This window comes from Rattus norvegicus, chromosome 7 (genome assembly GCF_036323735.1).
Source record: "Rattus norvegicus strain BN/NHsdMcwi chromosome 7, GRCr8, whole genome shotgun sequence".
Lineage (NCBI taxonomy): Eukaryota > Metazoa > Chordata > Mammalia > Rodentia > Muridae > Rattus > Rattus norvegicus.
Genome location: NC_086025.1, coordinates 16,862,336 through 16,889,328, shown reverse-complemented (window position 1 = coordinate 16,889,328; position 26,993 = coordinate 16,862,336). Strand labels below are relative to the sequence as shown.

At 42.0% G+C, this 26,993-nt stretch overlaps 1 protein-coding gene across 1 annotated transcript in view; it reads right to left on the bottom strand.

Annotated features, from left to right (window-relative positions):
* The window catches only part of Ube2r2l1 (ubiquitin-conjugating enzyme E2R 2 like 1), a gene marked incomplete at its 5' end in the record, with an annotated part of 67,834 nt that overhangs the window by 35,704 nt on the left and 5,137 nt on the right, over positions 1–26,993 (bottom strand). The window lies entirely within an intron of this gene.

The following is a 26,993-nucleotide window of genomic DNA, read 5'->3' as shown; positions in this document are numbered from 1 at the left end:
AATACTTGTTCATTTAAATAAAAGGAGGTATAATTACAGAGGGCAGAGTGTAGCTCAGAGGTAGAACCCTGGCCTGACATGCTCAAGGCTCGGAGGTTTTATCGATGGTTTCGCTTCTCCTGCTTTACACACTGTAGGGCCCTCTGTGCGTTGTCCTGGATTTTTTCTTTTTGTAGCTTACCTCCTCCTCCTGTTTCAACCTCTTGCAGAGGACTGAGTTTTCTCATTCTTTGCCTCCTTCAGAGACACACCACTTTCATGAGCCCAGTCCCTGGCTCTCACCTGCACTTCGAAGGAGTCAGGTCCTACAGTCTCCAGTTAAGTAAGAAACAACTCCTCTTCCTCACAGACTTTGTGGTTTTGGTTTACTTTTAAAACTTGAGCATACAATTGAACTCAGCCGAGAGAACCCCATCACGGACAGTTTGCGGAGGAGCCTTAATGTGATCCGAGTGTATCTTACTACTTATCTATTTTACTTGGACATTCTCTCATTTATTCCCTATTCTCAGTCTCTTGTTTCCTTCCACCTGAACTTGTGTTCTTCAGATCTACCCAAACTGATAGCTGGACACATAAATAGTTTATTTCTTATAATAATTGAATAAAGCATTTTATTCATTTTATTTCTCCAGGACCTCACACAAGGGCATTAATATTGCTCCAAGTACTTTGTTGTGGTGAAAAGTTCTGCGATGAAGCTGTTGGCTTAGATCTGAGTCTATTCTTTCCTTCATTCAGCATAGATTTACTGGATACCTATCTGTGCTAAATACAATGAGGATGGGAACAGGGTGTAATCAAAAATAAATACAGCTTCCCGCTGTTTTAGTAAGGGAAGAAAGGACACTATAAATATATAATGCTCTATATAAAGCAAAGAAGAAAATAAATCAGGATAGGAAGGCAGAGACTGGCGAGGTTGCTATTTAGATGGAGGGCTCAGCAGAAGACTCTCTGAGAATGGAGTGACATTTGAACAGAGATGAGATTGAGGGAGAGTAGCCATGTGGATATCTGGAAATGGAATATTCTGGGGTAGGAATTAGCTGAACCCTGAGATGGGAAACACAAGGCAGTTCTGGAAATGGCATTGAGGAGCTGAGAGAAGGAGGGAGGGAGGGAGAAACAGGAAACAGGAGGGAGCTGGAGCCATCAGATGGGATTTCCTCTACCACCTAGAAACTTTGGGTTCTGTTTTGAGTGGGAAGGATTTTAAAGAAAAGAACGAGATCTGACTCAGAGCTTTTGTTATTGCTGTTTGAAAGGTCCTGCTCGCTAGCAGTTCAGTAGAGAGAAGCTTTCAGAGAAACAAGGAAAAGAGGAAGTGGCCAGACAGGATGCCATGACAGTGGCCTTGCTGCAAATGGAAGAAGGGATATGTGTCCATGCAGAACTGGTAGAGGCGCTGGGGCCTCAGGCCAAACAAACATGAGGTGACTGGAAAGGTGGGGAAATAGCTGAATGAAGAGTGGAGGCCACGGGGGAAGACTCAAGTGAGAGACACAGAAGCTTTCCAAGGGCTTCAAGAAGGATGACATCAGTCAATGCTGATGGGCCCAACAAGAAGGCAGAATATAAACAACTCCCTGGAGATATGCTGCTGTAAATGAGCTATAGAAAGAGAAGTTCAAACAAAGACATTTTCTTTCCTTTATTTATTCTTCCTCCCCTCCCCCCTTCCACTGTTTCTTGTGTCGGATTACAACACTTGTTGATGTGAGTGATACTACAGCGTAGGAGAGATGGGCAGCACAGAGGCAACCTAGAGAGCAGACAGGCGAGGAAGCCATATAGGGGTGTGGAGTGCACAGACACACACTGAGGACTGCCTCACTGAGACAGACGAAACACATGCACATTGTTTTCCTTTCACATTCTCAATTCAGTAAGAGAGGTGGCCAACTGAATGCAAGGCAGAAAAAGAATGGATTACAGGAGAAAGGTTCAAAAGGAGAAGGGAGGGGAGCAGAGAGCTGGCCAGGGTAGGGAAGCCACCAGAGGCCTTGAAGAACAGCTTGTTCAGCTGTCAGGTGGGATGGAGTTGAGAGTGAGTGGGGACTGCTAACCCTGGAGTTGTGCTTAGATGTCAGGGCACTGTGCTGGGTGACATATTCATAGAACTACATTAGTTTCTCCACATCCTCCCAGTGCCTTAGACAGTCCACAGTTCTAGTCTGTGGATCCTACTCAGGCAGTACAGTGGTTGCCTGGGACACTGAAGTCCCGGGATCAATCCCTATAGTAAACCACGTGAATCTGGTATTGTGGCGTCTGCCTGCAGAGTAGTCACAGCTATGAAGTGGAAGTTTCTGTTTGTGTCATGCGATGCAGACTCATGTGGTATTTTGCTTAGGCAAGACCTGCAGCAGGACAGGTGATGTTTGGAGAGAGTATACATACATAGGACTCAACAGACAGTGATGGGGTGCTTGCACAGCTAGCCTTGCAATGTTTCGTTGGTCTTCAGTCTTCACTGATCTTCACTTCATTGAGAGAGGTATGGCAGAGAGTTTCTCCTGGCACCCCGGCTGGTTCTGGTCACTCCCATAGTGGAGGACTGTCTGTTTCTGCTAGATCATACCTCCACTGCTGATCTGTATTTGATATCCTACCACTACCAAATTGGACTGCTGGTATCTCAACAACAAAGACTGGAATCACCCCCAAAGACCTACTTCTATTCTGGTCCACATACCCTTGTCCTAGTTACCATTTTTCTCTCCAACCTTTGGACAGTGGACTAGAAGGAGAGTGGGTCGAAGCATTTGAGGATTCTTATTAAAGTAGATTTTGAAAAACCTAAGCCTACACAACTCACTGCAGGGACAGAGCTGGTGTGATTTCTTAGAGTGGCTTGCAGTCTGTAGTTCAAGTAGCTCAACAATGGCTGTGTAGGGCTGGAGTCCTGGATTTTTGGGTTTTAGCTGATTCTAGACAGTCAAGCCAATAATCAACAATGTCCATCATAGCCTTAAGCCAGCATTCAGGAACTGAAAGCAAGAGGATCCGAAGTTTGAGGTCAGAGCCAGTGTGAGGCTGTCCTGCGCCACCTGAAACCTTATCTCAAAACACAACCACAAAAATTTTTTTTGCCAAACTTTGAGACAAAATGGCGCTTCCCTCTGTAGTTTGAATATATCTGAGCACTGAAGTTGATCCTCTGTCCCTAGGCCTGTTGGTCTCTCCTATTCCCCCTTCTGTGAAATGTGTATTTATAATCTGTCCTAAAATGGGCTCCCTGAAAATTCTCAGACACAGGCTAGTCTATAGGTCATTTATTCAGAAGCACAAGCAAGGGAGTGAGGACATCACAAAAACAAGATCTCTTGTTCAGAAAAGGTAGACAGGTTTACCTTGCTAACAGGCTTCACAAAAAGATAAACAGGTTTCTGATGTAACTTTTTATTATTCCTTTATTTAAAGAAATAATAAATTATTTCCAGACTGTCTCAACCTGGCAGCCTCAACCCACCAGCCTCCAATAATGACACAGAGACTTACTATTATTTATTAAGATTAGACCTTATAGTTTAGGTTCATTCCCAACTAGCTCATATAACTGAATCAACCCATTTATTCTAATCCACATTCTGCCACGTGTCCTGTTATCTCTCCTTCAGTCTTGGCACCTGTTTCTTCTTCCGTGTCTGGCTAGTGAATACTACACACACACACACACACACACACACACACATACACACATACACACACACACAAACAGACATACAAACACAGACCCACCCTCCCACACACAGACAGACACACACAGACACAAACACACACACACAGACACACATAGACACATATACACACAGACCCCCACACACAGAGAGACACAAATACACACACAGACATACAGACACACACATGCACACACACACAACACACACACACACACACACACACACACACACACTATTCTGTCCCAGAGTTTCTCTCTCTACCCAGGTGTTCCCCTTTCCTCTCCTGCCCTGCCATAGGCTGTCAGCTCCTTATTAAAGCAAACACTGAGACAAGTGATGCTTCATGAAAATGATAGCAATGTTCAGACTGTACTCAGCAATCTGCTGGTACAGAAATCAACATTTGAATAATACAAAGAAACCTTTACACAATGCACAAGAAGAGTATCCCCACAATAAAGGACTGCTCTCAGCAATCAACAACTGTATTATGAGAAATGGTTAAAGAGGAAAAAATGGTTTACAGTTTATGAAAGTTATGAGAGTCAAAGAAAGTAATTTCATATCTGGGGATATAAAAGCTTAAGTAAGTTATAAAAGTATGAAGAGAAAATGATTTAAGGCATATGAAAAGTGAGAAAATTTTCACATTTCTTTCTCCTTCTATGTGCCTGGAGTGCTGGGGGATGTTGGTCATGTAAGATAATAGGCCACATGTTCTTGCTTCTTTAAGCCAACTTGGTTGCCCCAACTGCACAGCATGTGCTTCATCAGAAGTAGGCAGGAGGTACATCATGATGGATGCTTGCCCCTGTTGGACAAAGACAGAAAGCACATAGCCTTGTGGGTTTTGCCTCTAGAAGTCTCTGAATAAAGTAGTTCTGGCTACTCTGGGAATCCTGAATTTGGATCTGACCATTGTCCATTGTCCTAGATAGTATTTAATAATTAAATGTGGCTCCAAATTTCTGGTTATGGTCTTGTGCTGCCTGGTGGAAATAAGAAAACATCATGTTCCTCAAGGGAGAAGTCCCCAGGAAGGCAGCCCTCATGTTATACAATGCACAACAGCAACCTGCTTATTAGCTTTCTTTCTTCTTCTGATACCCCTCCTGTTGTGAGTCAAAGGTGAAATGTCCTGCATAGCCCTTCATGTTTGAAGACTTGGTCTTCATCTGGAGGCTCTCTAAGGAAGGATGTGAAATCTGCAGAAGGTGGTGGCTTGGAGGAGGAAGTGGGTTCATGTGGGGAATTGCCTCAAGGTTTATTAGCCTGGCTTCACCGGTTGGTTGCTCATCCTTTTCTCCTTCCTGAGTATGGATATAATGTGCCCCGCACCCTCTCCGTCCTGCCACTGTCCTTCCTCACCAACACGATGGACTGTGTTCCCACAAACTGTAAGCCAAAATAACATTCCTTGTAGGGAGCGATGTGGTCTAAAAAGATGGCACCAACATCCGGTACTCGATTGTGGTAAACACCTGTGCAGCACATGTGTTGGCATACCTCCGGCAGCTATCAGGCCGGGGCGATATTCATGCTAATGAGGTGCTTCATGCTCCACCAATCCCTGGAGGAAAAGTATACAACCATAGTCTGTTATGTTTATAAGGTGAGCGCCCTTGCTGCTGGCGGTCCCCATATCAACAATGAGGTGGTCCTGCAATAAAGGCTGTTGAGAAGAATCTGACCAAAGAATTTTCTCTTCAGGTCCAGTTTGGTGAGCCAATTAAGTTATGGGAGATACTAATAGAAGTATAAGTGACCCAAAGGCAGTGACACTGCTGGGAAGACCCTGAGGGAACTTCTGGGTAGCTATGCCCCCAGAGAAGCCTTATTCTGGTCACGCGTTTACCCCTATGGAGTCAGGACTGGGATCACAGGGGAGAGAGGCTACTCCTGAAGATCTCACAGGAGCCCCAAGAACTCATCTCTCTCTGGAGAGCATGCTAACAGGGCACATGGGGGTCTCTGTGAGTCATGATACTGAATCAAGATGGCAACGACTACATTCGACACAGAGGAAACAGTTACACAGTACTGTCAATTAAACTACAATGAACAGCACAGTCCACACAAGAATTTCCAGGCCTCAATTACCAATTATACCTATGAGTGGGAGATCCTGACTTCATGTACCTGGGGTTCATGGCTCATAAACTCAGCTCAACACATTACCTTAGAAATCAGGTAAATATCAATTTTGGAGAACAAGTTCACATAGGTGATAATCCAGACCACGTCAGTTTCTGCTCTGTTACAATACAGCTGGAATTATTGGGGAGAATGGGGTGTCATGGTGAGCCAGCCCTTAGCTACATGTGAGAGAAAACGGCAATGGAAAAGGGGACATAGTTGCTGCTGGCTTAGGACAGCATGCAGCATGATTGACAATGCCAGCAGGACCATGGAGGTTCCAATAGCAGGGCACCAGGTATGAAGATTCTCACACAGTCATATATTTAACCAATGAAGTACCATATGTGCATTAGGAGGCTGGAGAAAAAGCTCAATAAATAAAGTTCTTGCTTTGAGGACCTGAGGTCTATCTCTGGAAACCAGGGCTACATAGTGCTACACACAGAAGAGTGGAGACAGGCATATCTTTTTTTCTTTTCCTCCATTTTTATTAACTTGGATATTTCTTATTTACATTTCGATTGTTATAACTTTTCCCGGTTTCTGGGCCAACATCCCCCTAACCCCTCCCCCTCCCATTCTCTATGGGTGTTCCCCTCCCCACCCTCCCCCCATTACCACCCTCCCCCCAACAATCACGTTCACTGGGGTTCAGTCTTGGCAGGGCCAAGGGCTTCCCCTTCCACTGGTGCTCTTACTAGGCTATTCATTGCTACTTATGCAGTTGGAGCCCAGTGTCAGTCCATGTATAATCTTTGGGTAGTGGCTTGGAAGCTCTGGTTGGTTGGCATTGCTGTTCATACGGGGTCTTAAGCTCCTTCAAGCTCTTTCAGTCTTTTCTCTGATTCCTTCAATGGGGGTCCTGTTCTCAGTTCAGTGGTTTGCTGCTGGCATTTGCCTATGTATTTGCTGTATTCTAGGTGTGTCTCTCAGGAGAGATCTACATCCGGTTCCTGTCAGCCTGCACTTCTTTGCTTCATCCATCTATCTAGTTTGGTGGCTGTATATGTATTGGCCACATGTGGGGCAGGCTCTGAATGGGTGTTCCTTCAGCCTCTGTTCTAAACTTTGCCTCTCTATTCCCTCTTAAGTGTATTCTTGTTATCCTTTTAAAGAAGGAATAAAGCATTCGCATTTTGATCATCCTTCTTCAATTTCACGTGTTCTGTGCATCTAGGGCAATTCGAGTATTTGGGCAAATAGCCACTTATCAATGAGTGCATACCATGTGTGTTTTTCTGTGATTGGGTTACCTCACTCAGGATGATATTTTCCAGTTCCATCCATTTGCCTATGAATTTCATAAAGTCATTGAAGTTGATAGCTGAGTAGTATTCCATTGTATAGATGTACCACATTTTCTGTATCCATTCCTCTGTTGAAGGGCATCTGGGTTCTTACCAGCTTCTGGGTATTATAAATAAGACTACTATGAACATAGTGGAGCACGTGTCTTTGTTATATGTTGGGGCATCTTTTGGGTATATGCCCAAGAGAGGTATAGCTGAGTCCTCAGGTAGTTCAATGTCCAATTTTCTGAGGAACCTCCAGACTGATTTCCAGAATGGTTGTACCAGTCTGCAATCCCACCAACAATGGAGGAGTGTTCCTCTTTCTCCACATCCTCGCCAGCATATGCTGTCACCTGAGTTTTTGAACTTAGCCATTTGAGACAGGCGTATCTTTAGGGTATATCTAATTAGTTAGCTCCAGGCTAAAAGGAAACCCTGTCTCAAAGGAAGTGCATCCTGAGAAAGACACCTGAGGTAGTCCTCTGGCCCTTGTACAGATAGGACTCATGCAAAACAAAGAGATAAGTAGAGCAATGTGGCTTGTTGCCTTGCTTCCCTGTTATAACACACCCTACTAAAGCAATTGAAGGAGGGAAAGTCTTATTTTGGCTTGTAATTCAGGAAGACACTGGTGAGAAGGGAAGGGATGAGTAGGAGCAGGAGGCTTACTGTCTCCTTTCAGCACCACTCAGGAAGCAGAGCAGGACAAAGAACAAAGTGTGACAAGGCTACAGAATCTCAAGGCTCACCTCCACCGACCCATTTTCTTTAGTGAGGAGCTACCTCCAAAAGCTGAGCAACCTTCCCAGAGAGGCCACCATCTGGGGACCAAGTGTTCAGTACACTTAGGTTGGGTATTTCATATTCTAAAGATACTTGTGCTATTTTAACACACCCTATCTGTACTGGTTGCTTTTCTGTTGCTCTTATAAAATACCATGGCATGAGTATTGCCCTTTATCCTCTGCTTCCACAGTGTGGATAGGATTGGTGTGGCCTCGAGCGTCCTGCGCCTACCTCCAGACACACATGGTACTAATTACAATGCTGTGATGGTTAATTTCGATTTTCAGTTTGACAGGCCTTAGGATCACCTAGGAAACAACCTCCGGGGTGTGTATGTAAGGACATTGCAGGGAAGCTTGATGGGTGGGACCTGCACTGTGGGTGTGAGTGGAACAATTCCATGGACTGGCCATGATTTCCCCACCATGGTGGACAATATCCTCAAACTACAGGCAAAATAAGAGCGCCTTTCCTCGGCACATCACCTTTGTCCGGTATTTTATCATCCTCACAGCAAGAAAAGTAGCTAATACAGAAATATTGTTACTGAGCAGTGGGCTGACCCTCTGCTAACCTGACCCTATAGATCATAGGCTGACCCTCTGTTAACCTGACCCTATAGATCGAGGCTTGCAGAACTGGAAGGTATGAAGAATGTGAAAAACTTATTGTTATCCATGGGGATTTAGAAGACCAGAATGCCTAAGAAACACAAGCAATGGAGACCCAGCTCATGAGGTTTCAGAGAAGAAGAAACTGGGCTAGGTGGCCTTTGTGTCACACGTGTGCCAAGAACATAGCTGAAGCTGACAAGGAGCCACGTTTACTTCTTCCCTAAGAGAGATTCCAGGAGACTGCAAAGAGATGGAGTTCTCACCCCTTAAAAGCCCATGGATATAGAGCACCCACCACATTTCCTAGAGGGCTAGAGATGCCTGCAGAATGGAGCAGATATTTGCTGTGTGATAAAGTTGTCCTGGGAAGATGCAGCACAAATGTCTCTTCAACCCACATTGGGAACCCACAGGAGACAAAAGTATGGACATGACTGAAGACCAACTTGGTAGGGCAATGAGTTTTATTGGACCTACTTATAGGCATATGTATTTGTGTGTGTGTATACATATACATACATACATACACACACACTATATATATGTATATATACATATATACATATATACATATATACATATATACATATATACATATATACATATATACATATATACATATATACATATATACATATATATATATATATATATATATATATATATATATATATATATATATGGGTGAGGGGTTACTTGTAAGAACACAAATGTCTCAAAGGCAGCTGCATCATTTAGGCCCACTCTGTATGAGTGACAGCTGGGAAACTGGAGCACCCTGCACAGGTTAGAGTGTGACCTTTCCAGGTACCTCTGGTCTAAACCTCTTCCAGGCAGCTCAGCTGCTTTCTGCTTTTTTCCAGGCAGCCTGTGTGGTCTCAAGAGTCTTATTTGCAGTTCCCCTTAGTTGGTCTGAGAGGGAATCCCAGCTTCTATTGCTCACTCTGGCAGGGAGGGGCCTGGTGAATCTGGTCAGTTTCAGGTATTTCTTAAATCTACTTTGAGTTGTTTATCTGCCTGTTTAAGAAGCCGTCTGTAGGATAGAGTGTTCCAATAGCAGAGTAAGCTGCTATGCAACAATATTTCTTCTGAATTCCAACACGTGGCACTGATTGTAAATATTACACCAAGAGCCCATCAGACTTAGTTGTGGGGCCCAAGGTACCACAAATCAGAGTGTTTGCTTTCTAAAACAGATCTTGAGACAGAATAGTACAGGGACCTGAGTGACTATGGGGCCCCTGCTTTAACTAACTACTGTGTGCTAAAGCCCCACCTCCGTTGTTCTGCCTAGATGCTACTCTTAGTTTCTATATTAAAAAGAGCAGAGGACTTGGTCTAATTTGAACTTGCACTGGGCTTGTGCTTGCTGTCATAGCCACTGTGAATGCTTTTGTCCAGCTGCCGTGTTGTGTCCGGAGGACACAGCTTCTTGCATTCACTCGCTGCTTCTTACAATCTTTCTGTCCATCTTCCACAAGGCCTTAGGAAGAAGGGTAGAGTACAGATGTTCCAGCTAAGGCTCCAGCAGGTGCTCAAGGCTCTGACTCGATTCACCTTGGTCAGCTGTAGCCACTGGGAGATGGACAGTAAGCGTTCTTTATTTTTTCTTTTATTGGATATATTTTTTATTTACATTTTAAATGTTACCCCTTTCCCAGTTCCCCCTCCAGAAACCCACTGTCCCATCCCCCCTCCCCCTGCTTCTGTGAGGTTGCTCCCTCACCCATTCACCTGCTCCCTCCCACCTCCCCACACCTACATTCCCCTACACTGGGACATCTAGCCTTCACAGGACAAAGGGCTTCTCCCATTGATGCCCAAAAAGGCCATCATCTGCTACATATGCGGTTGGAGCCATAAGTCCATCCTGTGTACTCTTGGTATGATGGTTTAGTCCCTAGGAGCTCTGGGGTTCTGGTTGGTTGATATTGTTCTTCTTATGGGGTTGCAAACCCCTTCAACTACTTCAGTCCTTTCTCGAACTCCTCCATTGAGGACCCCGTTCTCAGTTCACTGGTTGGCTGTGAGCATCCATCTCTATATTTGTCAGGCTCTGGCAGAGTCTCTCAGGAGACAGCTATATCAGGCTCCTGTCAGCATGCACTTCTTGGCATCTGCAATATTATCTGTATATGGGATAGATCTCCCAGGTAGGGCAGTCTCTGCTCCATACTTTGTCTCCATATTTCCTCCTGTGAGTATTTTTGTTCCCTTTTCTAAGAAGATCTGAAGCATCCACACTTATTAAGCACTGTGGTGGTTTGTATGTGACTGGCCCATGGCTTGGCACCATTAGGAGGTGCGCCCTTGGTAAAATAGGTGTGACATTGTTGGAGGAAGTGTGTCACTGTGGGTATGGTCTTGTCCTAGCAATCTGGAAGCCAGTCTTCTCCTATTTGCCCTCAAAATAGGGTGAACAACTATCAGCTTCTCCTACACCATGCGGGCCTGGGCACTGCCATGCTCCCACCTTGATGATAATGGACTGAACCTCTGAACCTGTAAGCCAGCTCCAATTAAATGTCATCCTTTGTAAGAGTTGCCTTGGTCATGGTGTCTGTTCACAGCAGTAAAACCCTACCTAAGACACTAGTCCACTGATAGCTTTGGAGTGCACAAAACTCTATTGTCAATGATAAATGCTCTATTGCACTGCACTCTGAAATGTTATATGTGTTGAGTTTCTTTTCCCATTCCTCACCTGGGGACGATATTCTCATTGTGTTCTCTGTTTCTGGGTTGACTCTAACAGATATAGCTCATACAATCAGGACTGTTGCCAGCATACCTGATGGCCCAGAATAGAGAAAGGGAAGAATATTGGCTGGTGGCCTGGACCTTTCAGTACCAGTCCTGCAACCTGGTGGTTGGCGTCCAGAGGAAGGCACAATGCTTCAGGAAGGCAAAAAAGGAATCTACTCTTTGTCAACTGACTTCTCCCTTCCTATTGGCAAGTTCCACACATTTGCTAAGTGTGCCTTGGGACTCAAATTTCTACCATGAGAACAGAAGTGTTTGTCACATAGAATGCTTGCTAACATACCCACCTATGGAAGGCTCAGAGGATAATGAGAAAGCAACAGATATACCACTGTAAATGCCTCTTGCAGGTTTCGGTTGGCTTAAAAGTACTCACAACTTCCCATTTCAGGGCAGACCTCCAATCATGCCTGCTCTTGCAGACCCCTAGCCGGGTCACCTGTCTGGTCCTCAGGGACAACAAGCCAGATGGCCTGCCCCGCCAGAGTAGCATCATCCAGGCAGGTAGGAGACCCGTACCCATCCTTGGGCTCATTCTCCCTGCCCAGGGGAAGCAGTAGCAGAAGGAGGCAATGCAAAGTGAGCCCACTGTGAAGGGAAAGCGAGGGTTCAAGGATGTTTGGAGTGCTGAAGCAGGGATTGGAAAGCCCATGGCATTGGGAAAGAATGGAGAGGTGATCTGGAGTTTGCATGAGAGCTGTGCTCTGCTCTGACATCCCCAGAGCAACTTAGGGCTGTCACCTCTCTCCAGATTGACTTGGAATTAAGTGGCCTTGTACCTGCCAGGGCAGGACAGGCTTTTCAGAGGCAGCTTAGCCAGGTGGCACACTCCCTGTAATGTTTCTATCCTATGATAAAGGACAGGGATCCTGTGAAAATATTTTCTTAAAACTGCAGGCAATGAAGGTATATTACTTTTTAGATTTCTTTTGATCTACTTGTAATTGGTTGCCCCTTGCAAGTGATTGTACTTGGAGGATGTAAAATATCCCTCCTTCAATTACTTGGAGAAAGAGAACATAAAAGAAAGGGAGACATAGACGAAAAGATCTCCTGGGAAGAATACAAGCAGGCCATCTATGGCTACTACCTAGGAAACCCTGCTGAATTCCAAGATAGCTCTGGTCATTACACCTTTTAAAAGATGCTTCAACAAAATAAGAGGAGGTTTAAGGCTTCAGACTTGATGGTGACCTGAGAGCTCCTCAGGAGGCGTTCTCTTCCTTTCTGCACCTAGAAGAGTTGGAACATATGAAGGAGATTGTAGTTCTAGAAACCTTGGAGGATATCGACAAGAACGGGGATTGTTTGTGGACCAGGATGAGTACATCGCAGACATGTTTTCCCAGGAGGACAATTGCCCTGAGCCAGATGAGGCTTTGTCTGAACAGGAGCAGTTCAAGGATTTCTGATATCCTAGCAAGAATGGAAACCTGGACAAGGATGAGATTCACCACCAGATTGTACCTCAAGACTACAACCATACACAGGCTGAGGCCCAGCATCTGGTGCATGAGTCAGACAAAAACAAGGATGAGATGCTAATCAAGGAGGAGATTCTAGACAACAAGTACATGCTTATGAGAAGCCAAGCCACCAATTATGGGGACGATATTACCAAAAATCATGATGAACTTCGAAAGACACTCATTGGCATGTGGCCAACAATCTTGGGCTTTCTGCAGATGTTCTGGGTGATTGCTACAGTTGTCAACTGTATAGCAATTGTGTCCCTAAACCGTGAGATTATACCTCAGATTGGGGTAAAAATTATTTTTCACTCCATACTTACTGGAAAATAACCATCACTATTTATTCCAGTAGGATTTCCCCTGAAGCACATTAAACTCTTGGGAAATTGTAATTCTCTGAGGGGATGCACTGCATGATCTCCTAGACTCGTTCCCTACTTATTTAATTAATGGACAAGAAATCCTGAAGGGGTTCTATAATTTAATGTGAGTGGTGGGGACACTGTGCAGAATAATCACTATGTATTTGAACTATTAAATTTTGGGATTTCTTAGTTGCCACTGTTAAATGTAAAGGTAAAGGCTTGAAGGAGTCAATGTTATATTGTCCTATGTCAGCCAACCTTGGAGCAGGCATGGTTTTTCAAATTCTTTATATTGGGAGCTGCTATTGTAAATGGTATATATACTTTTGTGAATTTTCCTGTTTGGATCTGCTAATGTGCACAATAAACCCACATCTTTGTGGTTTTGTTTTGCTTTATTTTTAAAATTAAGAAGCAGAGTTCCCTGCAGCTAAATCCCATGGGAGGGAGAGCTGGACCCTGAGAAGTGTGCAGACTCCTGAGAAATCATTGGTGACAACATTCCAACATTCCCTCTGCCCAAGAGAGAATCGCCTAGTGGCAACTGTGCCCCCTGGATGCAAGGACCCAGGAGCAATCACAGACAGGATCCTTCTGATTCCTGTCTGCACCTAAAGGTCAAAGACGGTCACCAGGAACACCTACACACTTGAGTCCCAGCACCTGTTCTCAGAACAGGTTGAAAGAAAACAAGAAAACAAGAGGGTCAAGCCACTCTCAGAAAAAGCAAGACAGCAATCACCAGAGACAACCCAATGGCTAGAGGCAAGTGCAGGAACGTAAACAACAGAAAGGAAGACTACTTGCCACCATCAGAGCCAAGTTCTCCCGACAAAGAAAATACTGGATATGTAAACACACCAGAAAAGCAAGATTTAGATTTAAAAATCACATTTTATGATAATGATGGAGGACAAATAACTCCCTTAAAGAAATATAGGACAACACAGGTAAACAAATAGAAGCCCTTACAGAGGAAACACAAAAATGCCTGAATGAATTACAGGAAAACACACCAAAACAAGTGAAGGAATTGAACAAATCCGTCCAGGATTTAAAAATGGAAATAGAAACAATAAAGAAAGCACAAAAGGAGACAACCCTGGAGATAAAAAAACCTAAGGAAGCGACAAGGAGTCATAGATACAAGCATCACCAACAAAATACAAGAGATAGAAGAGAGAATCTCAGGGGCAGAAGATACCATAGAAAACATCGACACAACCATCAAAGATAATGTACAACACCAAAAGCTCCTAGCCCAAAATCTCCAGGAAATCCAGGGCACAATGAGAAGATCAAACCTAAGGATAATAGGTACAGAAGAGAGTGAAGATTCCCAACATAAAGGGCCAGTAAATATAGTCAACAAATTATAGAAGAAAACTTCCCTAACCTAAAGAAAGAAATGCCCGTAAACATACAAGAAGCCCACAGAACTCCAAACAGATTGGACCAGAAGAGAAATTCTTCCTGTCACATAATAATTAAAACACCAAATGCACAAAACAAAGAAAGAATATTAAAAGCAGTAAGGGAAAAGGGTCAATTGACACATAAAGGCAAGCCTATCAAAATTACACCAGACTTCTCACCAGAGAAAATGAAAGACAGAAGTTCCTGGAAAGATGTCATACAGACCCTAAGAGACTACAAATGCCAGGCTAGGCTACTATATCCAGCAAAACTCTCAATAAACATAGAGGGAGAAAGCAAGATATTCCATGACAAAACCAAATTTACACAAAATCTTTCTACAAATCCAGCCCTAAAAAGGATAATAGATGTGAAACTCCAACAGAAGGAGAGAAACTATGCCATAGAGAAAGCAAGAATATAATCTCTTTGCGATGAAATGAAAACAGGGACACACAAACCTAACATCACCTCTAACAATGAAAATAACAAGAAGCGACAATCACTATTCCTTAATATCTCTCAATATCAATGGAATAAATTCCCCAATAAAAAGACATAGACTTAAAGACTGGATACCTAAAGAGGACCCAGCACTTTGCTGCATACAGGAAACAAACCTCAGAGACCAAGACAGACACTACTTCAGTGTAAATGACTGGAAAACAACTTTCCAAGCAAATGGCCCAAAGAAAAAAGCTGTAGTTGCAATTCTAATATCGAATAAAATTGACTTTAAATTAAAAGTCATAAAAATGGTTAAGGAAGGACACTTCATAGTCATCAAACGAAAAGTCCACCAAGATGAACTCTCAATCCTAAATATCTATGCTCCAAATGCAACAGCACCTAAATTCATAAAAGAGACCTTACTAAGCTCAAATCACACATTGCACCTCACACAATAATAGTAGATTTCAAGACCCCACTCTCATCAATGGACAGATCATCAAAACAGAAATTAAACAGAGACATAGAGAAATTAACAGGAGTTATGAACCAAATGGACTTAACAGATATTTATAGGACATTTCATCCTAAAACAAAAGAATGTAACTTCTTCTCAGCCTCTCATGGCACCTTCTCCAAAATTGACCATGTAACCAGTAAAAATACAGGCCTCAACAGACACAAGAAGATAGAAATAATCCCATGCATCCTATCAGATCACTATGGACTAATGCTGGCATCCCATAACAAGAAAATGACAGAAACCCACATATACAGGGAAGTTAAACAACACTCTACTCAATGATAACATGGTCAAGGAAAAAAAATGAAGAAATTAATGACTTCTTAGAATTCAATAAAAAAGAAGGCACAATATACCCACACTTATGCGACACAATGAAAGCGGTGCTGAGGAAAATTATAGCTCTGAGAGTCTCCAAAAATAAACAAGAGAGAGCACAGATCAGCAGCTTGACACATAACTAAAATGCTCTAGGAAAAAAAAAAGAAGCAAATACACTGAAGAGGGTAGAAGGCAGGAAATCATCAACCCTGTGACTGAAATCAACCAAGTAGGAACAAAAAGGACTATAAAAGAATCAACAAAACAAGGAGCTGGTTCTTTGAGGAAATCAAGATACATAAACCCTTAGCCAGACTGACCATAGGAGACAGAGAGTGTATCCAAATTAACAAAATCAGGAATGAAAAGCAAGGCATAACAACAGAATCTGAGGAAATTAAAAACAATAATCAGATCCAACTACAAAATCCTATATTCAACAAAACTGGAAAATCTCAAGGAAATGGACAATTTTCTGGACAAATATGAGGTAACAAAGTTAAATCAGGAACAGATAAACCATGTAAACAACCCCACGACTCCAAAGTAAATAGAAGCAGTCATTAAAAGTCTCCCAACAAAAAAGAGCCCAGGACCAGATTGATTTAGTGGAGAATTCTATCACACCTTCATAGAAGACCTCATACCAATACTGTCCTAACTATTCCACAAAATAGAAACAAATGGAGCACTATCAAATTCCTTCTATGAAGCCACAATTATGCTTATCCTACAGCACACAAAAACCCAACAAAGAAAGAGAACTTCAGACCAAATTCCCTTATTAATATCAACCCAAAAACACTCAATAAAATTCTTGCAAGTTAAATCCTAGAACACATCAAAAGGATCATCCATCTTGATCAAGTATGCTTCATCCCCCCAGCCCGCAGCAGCTCACTGCTCGCAAACCCCTTGGGAGAGATAGCTCACCGCCCGGAGAGGTGGGCACTCCTGAGACTGCAGAGCAGAAGAGACCACCAAAACTGCCCATCCCTGCCCACATCCCTGGCCCAAGAGGAAACTGTATACGGCCTCTGGGTTCCTGGAGATAAGAGCACAGGAGCAGCAGGTCCCCTGCGTCTGAGACACCGCCGGAACCTGAAAGGACCGACCAGATAAACAGTTCTCTGCACCCAAATCCCGTGGGAGGGAGAGCTGAACCTTCAGAGAGGCAGACACGCCTGGAAAACCAGAAGAGACTACACTCTGCCCACATTACTGATTCCAGAGGAAAACACCAAACGCCATCTGGAACCCTGGTGCACGGAAGCTCCCGGAAAGGGCGGCGCAGATCTTCCTGGTTGCTGCCTCCAAGGAGAACTCATAAGCAACACCCACGAGCAAACTTGAGCCTCCTCGGGACCACAGGTAAGACAAACCTTCCTGCTCCAAGCGACCTGCCTGGTGAACTCAAGACACAGGCCCACAGGAACAGCTGAAGACCTGTAGATAGGAAAAACTACACGCCCGAAAGCAGAACACTCTGTCCCCATAACTGGCTGAAAGAAAACAGGAAAACAGGTCTACAGCATTCCTGACACACAGGGTTATAGGACAGTCTAGCCTCTGTCAGAAATAGCAAAACAAAGGAACACTAGAGATAATCTGATGGCAAGAGGCAAGCGCAGGAACCCAAATAACAGAAACCAATACTACATGGCATCATCGGAGCCCAATTCTCCCACCAAAGCAAACACTGAATATCCAAACACACCAGAAAAGCAAGATCTAGTTTCAAAATTATATTTGATCATGATGCTGTAGGACTTCAGTAAAGACATGAAGAACTCCCTTACAGAAACACAGGAAAACATAAATAAACAAGTAGAAGCCTACAGAGAGGAATCACAAAAATCCCTGAAAGAATGCCAGGAAAACACAATCAAACAGTTGAAAAAATTAAAAATGGAAATAGAAGCAATCAAGAAAGAACACATGGGGGGTTGGGGATTTAGCGCAGTGGTAGAGTGCTTGCCTAGGAAGTGCAAGGCCCTGGGTTCAGTCCTCAGCTCTGAAAAAAAGAACCAAAAAAAAGAAAGAAAGAACACATGGAAACAACCGTGGATATAGAAAACCAAAAGAAGAGACAAGGAGCGGTAGATACAAGTTTCACCAACAGAATACAAGAGATAGAAGAGAGAATCTCAGGAGCAGAAGATTCCACAGAAATCATCGACTCAATTGTCAAAGATACTGTAAAGCGGAAAAAGCTACTGGTCGAAAACATACAGGAAATCCGGGACTCAATGAGAAGATCAAACCTAAGGATAATAGGTATAGAAGAGAGTGAAGACTCCCAGCTCAAAGGACCAGTAAATATCTTCAACAAAATCATAGAAGAAAACTTCCCTAACCTAAAGAAAGAGATACCCATAAGTATACAAGAAGGATACGGAACTCCGAATAGATTGGACCAGAAAAGAAATTCCTCCCGTCACATAATTGTCAAAACACCAAATGTACAAAATAAAGAAAGAATATTAAAAGCAGTAAGGGAAAAAGGTCAAGTAACATATAAAGGTAGACCTATCAGAATCACACCAGACTTTTCGCCAGAGACTATGAAAGCCAGAAGATCCTGGACAGATGTCATACAGACCCTAAGAGAACACAAATGCCAGCCCAGGTTACTGTATCCTGCAAAACTATCAATTAACATAGATGGAGAAACCAAGATATTCCATGACAAAACCAAATTTACACAATATCTTTCTACAAATCCAGCGCTACAAAGGATAATAAATGGTAAAGCCCAACATAAGGAGGCAAGCTACACCCTAGAAGAAGCAAGAAACTAATAGTCTTGGCAACAAAAGAAAGAGAAGAAAAGCACAAAAACACAACCTCACATCCAAATATGAATATAACAGGAAGCAATAATCACTATTCCTTAATATTTCTGAACATCAATGGCCTCAACTCCCCAATAAAAAAGACATAGATTAACAAACTGGATACGCAACGAGGACCCTCCATTCTGCTGCCTACAGGAAACACACCTCAGAGACCATGCGAGACACTACCTCAGAGTGAAAGGCTGGAAAACAACTTTCCAAGCAAATGGTCAGAAGAAGCAAGCTGGAGTAGCCATTCTACTATCAAATAAAATCAATTTTCAACTAAAAGTCATCAAAAAAGATAAGAAAGGACATTTCATATTCATCAAAGGAAAAATCCACCAAGATGAACTCTCAATCCTAAATATCTATGCCCCAAATACAAGGGCACCTACATACGTAAAAGAAACCTTATTAAAGCTCAAAACACACATTGCACCTCACACAATAATAGTAGGAGATTTCAACACCCCACTCTCTTCAATGGACAGATCATGGAAACAGAAATTAAACAGAGATGTAGACAGACTAAGAGAAGTCATGAACCAAATGGACTTAACAGATATTTATAAAACAGTCTATCCTAAAGCAAAAGGATATACATTTTTCTCAGCTCCTCATGGTACTTTCTCCAAAACTGACCATATAATTGATCAAAAAATGGGCCTCAACAGGTACAGAAAGATAGAAATAATCCCATGCGTGCTATCAGACCACCACGGCCTAAAGCTGGTCTTCAATAACAATATGGTAAGTACTCCCACATATATGTGGAAGTTGAACAATGCTCTACTCAACAATAACCTGGTCAAGGAAGAAATAAAGAAGGAAATTAAAGACTTCTTAGAATTTAATGAAAATGAAGGCACAATATACCCAAACTTATAGGATATAATGAAAGCTGTGCTAAGAGGAAAACTCATAGCTCTGAGTGCCTGCAGAAAGAAACAGGAAAGAGCATATGTCACCAGCTTGACAGCACACCTAAAAGCTCTAGAACAAAAAGAAGCAAATGCACCCAGGAGGAGCAGAAGGCAGGAAATAATCAAATTCAGAGCTGAAATCAACCAAGTAGAAACAAAAAGGACCATAGAAAGAATTAACAGAACCAAAAGTTGGTTCTTTGAGAAAATCAACAAGATACATAAACCCTTAGCCAGACTAATGAGAGGACACAGAGAGTGTGTCCAAATTAACAAAATCAGAAATGAAAAGGGAGACAGAACTACAGATTCAGAGGAAATTCAAAAAATCATCAGGTCTTACTATAAAAGCCTATATTCAACAAAACTTGAAAATCTGCAGGAAATGGACAATTTCCTACACAGATATCAGGTACCAAAGTTAAATCAGGAACAGATAAACCAGTTGAACAACCCCATAACTCCTAAGGAAATAGAAGCAGTCATTAAAGGTCTCCCAACCAAAAAGAGCCCAGATCTAGATGTGTTCAGTGCAGAATTCTATCAAACCTTCATAGAAGACCTCATACCAATACTATCCAAACTATTCGACAAAATTGAAACAGATGGAGCACTACCGAATTCCTTCTATGAAGCCACAATTACTCTTATACTTAAACCACACAAAGACCCAACAAAGAAAGAGAACTTCAGACCAATTTCCCTTATGAATATCGACACAAAAATACTCAATAAAATTCTGGCAAACCAAATCCAAGAGCACATCAAAACAATCATCCACCATGATCAAGTAGGCTTCATCCCAGGCATGCAGGGATGGTTTAATATACGGAAAACCATCAACGTGATCCATTGTATAAACAAACTGAAAGAACAAAACCACATGATCATTTCATTAGATGCTGAGAAAGCATTTGACAAAATTCAACACCCCTTCATGATAAAAGTCCTGGAAAGAATAGGAATTCAAGACCCATACCTAAACATTGTCAAAGCCATATACAGCAAACCAGTTGCTAACATTAAATTAAATGGAGAGCAACTTGAAGCAATCCCACTAAAATCAGGGACTAGACAAGGCTGCCCACTCCCTGCCTACTTATTCAATATAGTTCTTGAAGTTCTAGCCAGAGCAATCAGACAACAAAAGGAGATCAAGGGGATACAGACCGGAAAAGAAGAAGTCAAAACATTACTATTTGCAGATGATATGATAGTATATTTAAGTGATCCCAAAAGTTACACCAGAGAACTACTAAAGCTGATAAACAACTTCAGCAAAGTGGCTGGGTATAAAATTAACTCAAATAAATCAGTAGCCTTCTTCTACACAAAAGAGAAACAAGCCAAGAAAGAAATTAGGAAAACGACACCCTTCATAATAAAACCAAACAATATAAAGTACGTCGGTGTGACTTTAACCAAGCAAGTAAAAGATCTGTACAATAAGACCTTCAAGACTCTGAAGAAAGAAATTGAAGAAGACCTCAAAAGATGGAAAGACCTCCCATGCTCATGGATTGGCAGGATTAATATAGTAAAAATGGCCATTTTACCAAAAGCGATCTACAGATTCAATGCAATCCCTATCAAAATACCAATCCAATTCTTCAAAGAGTTAGACAGAATAATTTGCAAATTCATCTGGAATAACAAAAAACCCAGGATAGCTAAAACTATTCTCAACAATAAAAGTACTTCAGGGGGATTCACTATCCCTGAACTCAAGCAATATTACAGAGCAATAGTGATAAAAACTGCATGGTATTGGTACAGAGACAGACAGATAGACCAATGGAACAGAATTGAAGACCCAGAAGTGAATCCACACACCTATGGGCACGTGATTTTTGACAAAGGAGCCCAAACCATCCAATGGAAAAAAGATAGCATTTTCAGCAAATGGTGCTGGTTCAACTGGAGGTCAACATGTAGTAGAATGCAGATCGATCCATGCTTATCACCCTGTACAAAGCTTAAGTCCAAGTGGATCAAGGACCTCCACATCAAACCACGTACACTCAAACTAATAGAAGAAAAACTAGGGCAGCATCTCAAACACATGGGCACTGGAAAAAATTTCCTGAACAAAACACCAATGGCTTATGCTCTAAGATCAAGAATCGACAAATGTGATGTCATAAAACTGCAAAGCTTCTGTAAGGCAAAGGACACTGTGGCTAGAACAAAATGGCAACCAACAGATTGGGAAAAGATCTTTACCACTCCTACAACTGATAAAGGCCTTATATCCAAAATATAAAAGAACTCAAGAAGTTACACCACTGGGAGACAAATAACCCTATTAAAATGGGGTTCAGAACTAAACAAAGAATTCACAGCTGAGTAATGCCGAATGGCTGAGAAACACCTAAAGAAATGTTCAACATCTTTAGTCATAAGGGAAATGCAAATCAAAACAACCCTGAGATTTCACCTCACACCAGTGAGAATGGCTAAGATCAAAAACTCAGGTGACAACAAATGCTGGCAAGGATGTGGAGAAAGAGGAACACTCCTCCATTGTTGGCGAGATTGCAGACTGGTACAACCATTCTGGAAATAAGTCTGGAGGTTCCTCACAAAATTGGACATTGAACTACCTGAGGATCCAGCTATACCTCTTCTGGGCATATACCCAAAAGATGCCCCAACATATAAAAAAGACACATGCTCCCCTTTGCTCATAGCAGCCTTATTTATAATAGCCAGAAGCTGGAAAGAACCCAGATGCCCTTCAACAGAGGAATGGATACAGCAAATGTGGTACATCTACACAATGGAATATTACTCAGCTATCAAAAACAATGCCTTTATGAAATTCATAGGCAAATGGTTGGAACTGGAAAATATCATCCTGAGTGAGGTAACCCAATCACAGAAAAACACACATGGTATGCACTCATTGATAAGTGGTATTAGCCCAAATGCTTGAATTACCCTAGATGCCTAGAACACATGAAACTCAAGACGGATGATCAAAATGTGAATGCTTCACTCCTTCTGTAAAAGGGGAAAAAGAATACCCTTGGCAGGGAAGAGAGAGTCAAAGATTAAAACAGAGACAGAAGGAACACCCATTCAGAGCCTGCCCCATATATGGCCCATACATATACAGTCACCCAGTTAGACAAGATGGATGAAGCAAAAAGTGCAGACCGACAGGAGCCGGATGTAGATCGCTCCTGAGAGACACAGCCAGAATTCAGCAAATACAGAGGCGAATGCCAGCAGCAAACCACTGAACTGAGATCAGGACCCCCGTTGAAGGAATCAGAGAAAGAACTGGAAGAGCTTGAAGGGGCTCGAGACCTCTTATGAACAACAATGCCAAGCAACCAGAGCTTCCAGGGACTAAGCCACTACCTAAAGACTATACATGAACTGACCCTGGACTCTGACCTCATAGGTAGCATTGAATATCCTAGTAAGATCACCAGTGTAAGGGGAAGCCCTGGGTCCTGCTAAGACTGAAACCCCAGTGAACGTGATTGTTGGGGGAAGGGCGGCAATGGGGGTGGATGGGGAGGGGAACACCCATAAAGAAGGGGAGGAGGAGGGGTTAGAGGGATGTTTTCCAGGAAACCGGGAAAAGGAATAACACTGGAAATGTAAATAAGAAATACTCAATTTAAAAAAATAAAAGAAATGACTATTTTAAATAAAAAAAAGTGTAAAAAAAAAAAGTATGCTTCATCCCAGGGATGAAGGAATGGTGCAATATATGAAAATCCATCAAGGTAACCCACTATATAAACAAACTCAAAGAAAAAAACGGCATGATCATTCCATTAGCTTCAAAGATGCATTTGACTAAATTCAACACCCCTTTATGAATAAAATCCTGGAAAGATCAGAAATTCAAAGCCCATACCTAAACATATTAAAAGCAATATAGAGCAAGCCAGTAGCTAACATTAAACTAAATGGAGAGAAATGTGAAGCAATCCCTCTAAAATAAGGGCCTAGACAAGACTGCCCGCTGTCTCCCTACTTATTCAATATAGTTCTCGAAGTCCTTGCCAGAGAAATCAGAAAGTGAAATGAACTCAAAGGGATACAAATTGGAAGGGAAGAATTAAATTATTAAATTTTAATTTTACCGGGCATGTTAAATCAAAAACATATTAAAACTCCAAAGTAAACAAAACAGCCATTCAAAACTCCAAACAGAAAAGTATCAAACTCTCAAATCAGTCTTTTTTCTTTGCCTTTCTGTTATCAAATTAATATAAATCTTAACACTCCCACATTAATGTCCGACTGACTTTAGAAATGAATGAATTCTGTTCCTATTCCTTAATACTACTGTGTTTAATGCATGTTTTCAAATAGCCATTTCTTGAATAACACCATATAAGCCCCACTGGATCTCGAAATTTTCAGAAGTTAATAGAAACAATACCATCTTTTATTTTCAGATATTCTACGCATACAACTCATTTTTTTCCTGATTTTGATCCAAACTCTCTTCAATCAACATACAGTAGATTCTTAATTGGTTAAGATGAATTTTTCTAAGTAGAACTTATTGGGAATGTGTGTATGGAAGAGGCAATACAACAGAGCACAACAGAAATGGACTTAGTCAAAACACCTACATTTATGCCTCTTACTAAGTTACGTTATAAGCAGCATGCTTACCCGAGTTTATCTCTGACAGACTGCTCTGATAATGACTAAAATTGGTGAACTCATTTTATAACGTATAAAGTAGCATGCTGTATTTGAATTTGTTTCAATGAAGTTAGAAAAGTCCCCCCCACTAGATTTTCCTATCTTAGCTGCCTTTATTCACTGAATTGAATTGTAGTAAACTATTATGTCACATCCACTCAAAATCGATTCATGAAACTTAATAGGTAAATACTGAATATTAAGGAAAAGCTAGAATACATAACTTGTTTATATGTGTGCATACATGTTAAGAAGCTAAAAATGTCAGTTTTTAAAAGATTAACTTAATAAAAACTTTAGAAATGAAAAATCGTCAAATCATGTTTTACTTTTATCTACTTAAAGCCATATTTTCTATTTTGTTTCCTACGTGAGAAGTACCTTATTCCTTTGAACAGTAAATCCCCTTTGTGTTATTTCATGCTAATGAAACAGCAGGGAGTAAGATTATTAAATTTTTTCCTTCTTTCACTATCTTACAATTTCAGTTTTATTCTAAATGGAACTACTATATATGCTATGCAATTTGTGGACTATTTAGAACTTGACTTGATTTGATTTCCCAATAGTGTTTATTAGTGTGTGTGAGTGTGTTTGAGTGTGTTTGAGTGTGTGAGTGTGTGAGAGAGTGTGTCTGAGGGTGTGTGATTGAGTGTGTGTTTTTGAGTGTGTATGTGAGTGTGTGTGTATGAGTGTGTGAGTGTGTTGAGAGAATGTGTGTGTGAGTGTGTATGAGTGTGTATGAGTGTGTGAGTGTGTGTGAGTGAGTGTATGTGTGTGAGAGTGTGTGAGTGTGTGTATGAGTGTGTGTGAGTGTGTATGAGGGTGTTTGTGAGTGTGTGTGTGTGTGACTGTGTGTGTGTGAATGTGTGAATGTGTGTGTATGAGGGTGTGTGTGTGTGACTGTGTGTGAGTGTGTGTGTGTGTGTGTGTGTGTGTGCATGTGTGCAAACTAATGCTCTAATTAGCTGCTATGGTGAATACTATTCCCAACTCAGTCATTAAGGTTAGTATTAAGCTGTAAGTCATGTGAGGAGAGTGGTCACAAATAATAATTATGAATCCTCTTCTGTTAAATTGTCTGAGATTTCCAAATGCTGCATGCTATGAGTGGGCCTCACATCTCAGCACACTAACTCTATTAAGTATAATTCCATTGTGTTTTTCTTCACCAATTTTCTATGAACAACTTAATAATTTTTCTCCCATTCATTTTTTGGGGGGAGGAGGCAAGGTTCTTTGTTTTCTTGCTTATCGTAGGTCCACAGAATTTTCTGTAGCCTGTGAGGAAGTCCTAGACTTAGGACACTGGATCTGTACACTTTAGGGAATTAACCAGTTCACTAAGCACGTTTTGTTTGTTTGGTTTCTGTTTTTCTTTTGAGATCTCACTGTGGGAGCAGAGGAAGCCCTGAGGAAGTGAAGTCGTGAATGGATGTGTGCTGTTAACATGAGCATGACCATGCCAAGGACCCCAAAGCCATTTACCCATGGGAAAAAGGCCAAGGCCCCCATGCCCCATGAGGCTCAGAAAAATGCCAAAGCCTTCTCAGGATGGTGTTGAGAGTGTGTGCAAAAAAAGTCTACTCTATCTTTCTCCCTGGCCCCATCTGGATATTTACAGCCTGAGGACTGCTCCCTGCAGAGACTGCTCCTACTAAGATTAGCTAAATCTGCCCCTTGTCAGTTACATATGCATAGTCTTCCCCTCCTTGTTTATCTGCATGTAATGCCCACCTCCTTGCTGCTGTGTGCAAGAACCCTGCTTCCTGGCCAACTCTATATAATAAACATGCTGAGCTTCTGGGATGCTGCGTTTTCTCCAGCCCACGGACCCAGCCTTGCCCATGTATGTGTGTCCAATGTCATTCTTCATTTCCTCCTCACCTCCGGTCAGGCCCAAGTCCCTGGAGCCACGCAAAGGACTTGGCAATCTCAGTCTGCTCCACTTTGAAGGAAGTGCTTGCTAAACTGAAATCTAAAGGACACAGTGGATTAAGCTCCCTATCAAGTGTCTTTGGTGAGGGTTGGGGTGTGTGTGAGACCAGTTACATTATGACTATTGCAGAAGAGTTAAGGATTCACAGTTTGTTTTAGTGAAGGTAAGCTCCCCAAGAGGTTATCATTGCCAACATTTTCCCAAGTCACCTTCTAGGAGGTCAACTGACTCCTAGGTGAGTCTTTGGTTACACTGCTTCAGTTTTCTGTGTTTTCTTCTGGCTACACTGTCCAAATGGCACCCACTGGTCACACATGGCTATTTGAGATGAACTAAACTTAGAACTAAAATCTGCCTCTTTAGTCACAGCAGGCAAACCAGTGGGCCAACAGCCAGCCAGAATCCATAGCAAGAAACACAGCAGAGATAGAATATTTCTATCATCTAGAAAGTTTTCATGGACAGCAGTGGTCTAGGTTCTTGGTGTCTGGTTTTTCCTTCGGGGAGAATTACTTGATGTATTAATATCCAAAAGTTTATTTTTAAAGCAACTACCAAAATATGACTTACTCACCCCCAAATTAATCCATTTTAAGTCTACAATGCAATGGTTCCTCATAAATCTACCTGAGTTCATCCCTAGATCACAGAACACAAGGAGAGGGGTGACTGCTTCTCAATTGTTTTCCAAGGATACTCCATGGCTAAAGAAATCCAGACACTGCAGAAGGAAGTTATAGGTTACAGTGTACAGATGGTGACTTTAGAGAATTGAAGCTGAATTTCT